The sequence below is a fragment of the Cyprinus carpio genome, chromosome B20 (assembly GCF_018340385.1).
Source record: "Cyprinus carpio isolate SPL01 chromosome B20, ASM1834038v1, whole genome shotgun sequence".
Taxonomy (NCBI): domain Eukaryota; kingdom Metazoa; phylum Chordata; class Actinopteri; order Cypriniformes; family Cyprinidae; genus Cyprinus; species Cyprinus carpio.
In genome coordinates this window covers 20,368,074-20,374,198 of record NC_056616.1, presented here as the reverse complement: position 1 = coordinate 20,374,198, position 6,125 = coordinate 20,368,074, and positions in this window count along the sequence as shown.

Here is a 6,125-nt window from a genome sequence, read left to right as displayed (position 1 = left end):
TATCTCCTTCCTCTGTAGCTATAGAACAATTGAAAAATGTGCCGTTAATAAGTTTTACCACAAGTTTTACGGCAGCGATATCAAAACGCTCATTGGCTCTCGCCGGTTTCGTCATAGATTGCGACATGCCGTGTTTCCGGTGATGCGTGTTTTGAATGAGAAACGCGCGCCTTAACGGAGTGGATCGGGATAACTGTTAGTATTTTCAGCGTTTAACAATTTAGATTATTCCCTGCTCCTCGCACTACTATTATATTCTGCCAGAGAGGACTACAACTGCAATGTATCGTCACTTGGACTACTGTGGTACTGCTCTTTGAAACACCTGTAATAAATTATTATGATTAAGTTACATGTGTCTATCTGTTACATTTCTCTTATAGAATGCATTCTTTATATACTCACTCGTTATTGGTTGATTTGTTATTTATAAAAATAAATAGAAAAATCAATGCAAAAGGTTTTTTTTTATTTATTTATTTTTTTAATTGCACAGTTACATGATGTGTGAGTTTTAAGTCTGATTTTCTATTCAGTTTAATGTACTTTATTGGCATAGTTTGTGTGTACATTAATGTACAGATGTGGGCCGGATCTGGGCCAAAACTATGTTGCTGTCTGGTTTACCAAAGCATGTCACAAAATGAATAATTGTGATTATAGTAATATACAAGGCAATAATCTGAAATATTAAGATTCTGTATTCCCAGACAGCAATATAGTGTTGGTCCAGATCCGGCCCGCATGAAATCCAACAAACTGCTTGCTGTCTGTGTTGGGTCTGGGCTATATAAGACTCAGGTGTGACTCAGATTTGGAGATTCTGGTTTACTTAAGGCTGAGAACTGGCACCAATAATAAAACCTGTTTTGGCCCAGTTCAGGGACAGTTTAGGGTGATTAACTGGCTGAGATTCGGCCTGGTTAATACCCACCATTTGCCACCCTTGTCTGTAATCCAGTTCTGGGCCACTTCAGGGCCGTCATTCTTTGCGGCACTTGGACCGAGGGAAAAGTGATAGTGTGGCCCGGATCTGGGCCAGAAGACATTTGCTATGTGGGTATGAGTGCTATAAGTGGCTAACAGCTAGCACCGAGCACAACAAGTTATTTGGCCATGTTTACTTTTTAATATGAGTGAAGGGATGTGGAATGACAGACGCATGGACTTTATTTACAAGTGACAGTTGAGTGCTTAATTGTTTGACGAGTACTGTATCATACACATTGTTATGGAGGTGTGGACAATACTGTGGCGTGGTGTGTGGATGTCCAGCATTTGTACTAGTGATGGGTTGTTCTTGAATGATTCGTTAATTTTGAATGAATCTTTAATGTAACTTGGGAAGAACGAGTCATCTCAGGGAGTGATTCGTTCAGTCGCGCATGCGCAACATCCTATAGGTTCTGTACTGGAATTAGTCAAGAACAGTAGTTCACCTGTGGCAAGTTCAAGCTCAAACCGGTGTGCACCAGGGTTTGAGATACGTTTTCTCTTGTTTGTCAAAAATGTCAGCCCAATCAGCAGCAACATAAACCACGCGGTATTAAAGAAGCAGCTCACACAATGTAATTAACATCAAAATAAATTCACAAGAGCAGGTATATTGTTTGCACATGCTTATTTACATTAAAGGCAAAATAACTGAAATAATAAGAGCACATGTATAGATCTGGAACTTATTTAAGCCTGTCTAAATATAATTTAGTAATCACAATGTCTTCTGGTCCATATCCTTTCAAGGTGTGCTAGACACTGATTAATGCAGCATAAAAATACTAATATTAATTAAGTTTGACACCCCTGGACTAATCAATTCTCTTTCTGGCTCAGACTCCATTTATGGGGGTGTCACCGTCATGTGATGAACGAACAACTCAAACCCGAGGACTTGTCAGATAAGAGGTGAGATGAGCTAATCATAGACTGAAGACCCAGGTAAACAGTTAATTAATCTTGTCTAAAACTTACAGCATTAAAACTTTCAATTGCACTAACAGACATCAACTCTCACACAAGTAGCCTAGTAGACGTGTTCAAAAGGGTCTGGCTGCAGACTTGCACTTGCACTCTCAGACTTGCATTCTCAGACTTGCACTCTCAGACTTGCATTCTCAGACTTGCACTCTCAGACACTTGCACTTCCGGTAGTGACATCACTTGCAGTCTTTATTTTATATTTTGTTCTATTTATTTATTCTTTTTTATTTGAATCTCTCAACATTTTACAACACCAGCCAGGTGTTGAAGACAAGAAAAAAGAAACTAAATTACGAAGTCACTTGCAATCATCACTTGCACTCTCAGCTACCTGCGATGTCACTTGCAATCAACAGAAATCGTGCATGTTGCCAATGGAGACAAGAAACTGTGATGATTGAATGATTAAAACTAAATTAGTACCGTAACGTACAGGGGTCCTGCAAGAAAAAAAAACAAGACCCGCAAATCCACGGCCACAAAACAGCAGAATATGAATGCAAAGCGCAAAGTCTCTCGCTGAGCGTTTTCCTCCCGTAGAAAACATAAACACTTAATATGGCTTAATGTATTAAGATGCTATTCAAATATCAAATTCAATATAGTTTATTAATATAATGAATAATGTATGCAAACATGCACAAAACATGGCATAATGTGGCATAATAATAGACTAAGATGATAAAGAAGAAACTCAATATGCTCCTCTTCATTATTAAAATATATGTACAGGCAATCAGGTGAGCCCAGAATAAATGCAACATGCAAAGTTTCGCGTTAAGCGTTTTTCCATATAGAATAACTGTCTACAGCGCTTTTATTTCATTGTCTTTGTCCATTAAGCTACATTATGTGTTTTATTTATAATGATTTTCTACGGGAGGAAATGAAACCCTTAATGAGAGACTTTGTGCATTGCGTTCATATTCTGCTGTTTTGTGGCAGCGGATTTGCGGGTCTTGTCTATCTCTTGCAGGACCCCTGTACGTTACAGTACTAATTTAGTTTTAATCATTCAATCATCACAGTTTCTTGTCTCCATTGGCAACACACACGATTTGTGTCGATTGCAAGTGACTTCGCAGGTAGCTGAGAGTGCAAGTGATGATTGCAAGTGACTTCGCAATTTAGTTTCTTTTTTCTTGTCTTCACCACCTGGCTACCATATCAAAACGCTAGATCTGGTGTGTGACCCTCTTCAGTGTTGCTGCTCCAAAGAAAAAAGACTGTCACTACCAGAAGTGCAAGTGTCTGAGAGTGCAAGTCTGAGAATGCAAGTCTGAGAATGCAAGTCTGAGAGTGCAAGTCTGAGAGTGCAAGTGCAAGTCTGCAGCCAGACCCTTCTCGACGTGTTAGGGATGTAACACGTGACATTTTAATTATATTTTGCTAAAATTTACTAAACTTTTTTTTTCGTTTCATCAGTTCATTTTGCTTTTTATTCAGCTTAGCTGCAGATATAGTCTGCCACGTCTATGAGCGCGAGATCACTTCACTTTAAGTGCGACAAATTCATTTAATTTTCATAAAATAAAATGCTATAGTATTCAACACTTCCTCTCCATCAGCGAATGATGATTCTGAAAGAAAACGCGCCCAATGTCTGTCTGCTATAATAGCAACAAAAACTACTTTCGTGCATCAGATTATCAGATAAACCTCACGCTCTTATTTCAAGGTTGTTGTTAATGCTGTGGTTATTTTAGCAGTTTCCTTCGTACGTTCGGTTCAACAACATTGTTAAAACACATTTATCATTCAGTAGAACTGTGCGTATGCTTTAGACACTTAGCCTACATTTCTGCTCCACCCATTCAATAAATACGAAGCTTTCGATTGCTCAGTTAACGCCGTCGGTAAGATGTCGAGAGCCATTGAAAAACTACAGAAAAATAAAACTCCTTCACTTTAGCATTACTGGCCACGAGTCCTAAGGAGAGATCACATATCAGCTGCTCAAAAAATTTGTCAGTGAGACGAACGTACGGAGCGCGAGCGCAATCCTGTGACAGTCTCGGGCGGTAATAGTGAATCGAGCGTGTGAAGGATAAATGCGAGGCATGAACACTGTTCAATGTCTCCAATAATTCGTGCTTGTATTAATTTAAAGTATATATATTTTGAAATCATTGAATCGGCTATAGAAATCGCGATTCAATCGATTCTTAGCATTATAAATCGATAACTGTCCGAAATCACGATTCAAAAATCATGTTTAAAGATAAATGGATATGCATCGTCAAGGTTTGTAATCGGTGTAAAAGATTATTTATAGTAATTTGTTGCTTGTGGTGCTGTGGCAGGACTCAGACCAGCGCTCTTTAAAATATTTGTTGTTTTGTTGCATCTGCTTATTCACCTTATTTTCCATGGCAACAATAAGTGCCACCATTGTGTTCGTTTTGTCATCTTACTTCCGGCTGAGAGGGACCTACCTAAAACTAGTGGCTAGATAACAGAACGCAAATATGTAAAGTAGCCTATTATATGCTCAGTTATGGGCTGCCATAACAATTGGATGAAGAAAGAAGAACAATTGCACCAACGATGTTACGAACACAACGTGAAGCGGTCGGAGTGTTGTGGTGCCACCACCTAAAGAAGAGGAGTACCTGAGGCAATGGCTTAAGGCGCTAAATTTGAAGCGCCCACCTAAGCGCCCTTATGTGTGTTCATACCATTTCATGGACGGGAAGCCGAGTGACGAACATCCTTACCCCGAGAAATGGCTTGGCTATGAAGTTCCCGTAAAGAAGTCACGCAGGGTGCTGAAAAGGTTGTCAGATTCAGGTAAACTAACGTTAACATAGCTAGCCATGTGCTTGTTCGCCTAGTGTTAGATTTATGAAGTCCGTTCTATGAATACATGTAAGATCAGTAATGCGCAGTTAACGAAGTACAAAGAATTTTGCTTGATTACCATTGCCCACCTATTTAATCTCATATTTACGATAGTACAAGATATTATGGTACATTACAATAGCTCACATTATTCCTGTAAATTACAGAGATTGCAGATGATAGCAGGCCAGCTAGCTACATTTCTCATTCAGATATTGACCTACGTTTACAAACAATGATCAACCAATCACAACTGATTTTATACAACTTATATTTTTTACATTTTCTAAAACAAAATAACCTAATGTTATTCTTAATGTACACCTATACCAAATCTTACCTTTACTTTACCTTTTGCATATACACTGTTTGCAGAATTACTAGGCAAGTTGATTTTCTGATCATATTTTTTTTTCCCAAGTATATTTTACCAAATTCCAAACCACATCAATCTAATAACTATTAATTTTGTATTTAATTATAAGTGATATATAATCTTTTTTTTGGCTCATTTTATCTGTAAAAGAAAATCTGGCTAATAATTATGCACACCTGAATATAAGGTGTTTTTCACTTCCAAGTTCCAGCCTCCTCCTTTTATAATATGTAATATGTTGATCAGGTTGTTGATTGTGGTCTGTGAAATGTTGGAAACTGGAACACGCTGTCGTATACGCCAATCCAGAGCATCCCAAACATGCTCAAACATATCCGGTGAGTATGCTGGCCATGCTAGAACTGAGATGTTTTCAGCTTCCAGGAATTGTGTACAGATCCTTGCAACATTGGGCTGTGCATTATCATTCTGCAACATGAGGTGATGGTCATTGGTGAATGGCACAAAAATGGGCCTCAGGATTTGTCACGATATCTCTGTAAAATGCACCTGTGTTTGTTGTCCATAACATACGCTTGCCCATACCATAACCCCACTGCCACCATGGGCTACTCAATCCACAACGTTGACATCAGCAAACAGCTCACCCACAAGTGCCAGACGCCATCGAATGTGAGCATTTGCCCACTCAAGTCAGTTACGACGTTAAACTGTCTGGTTGAGACCCCGATGAGGACGACGAGCATGCAGATGAGCTTCCCTGAGATGGTTTCTGACAGTTTGTGCAGAAATTCTTTGGTTATGCGTGCAATAATCATGCAGTCTAATCAGCATCTTGTTATGCCAACACCTGTGAGGTGGATGGATTAACTCGGCAAAGGAGAAGTGCTCACAAACACAGATTTAGAAAGATTTGTGAACAAAATTTGAGAGAAATAGGCCTTTTGTGTACATAGAAAAAGTTTTA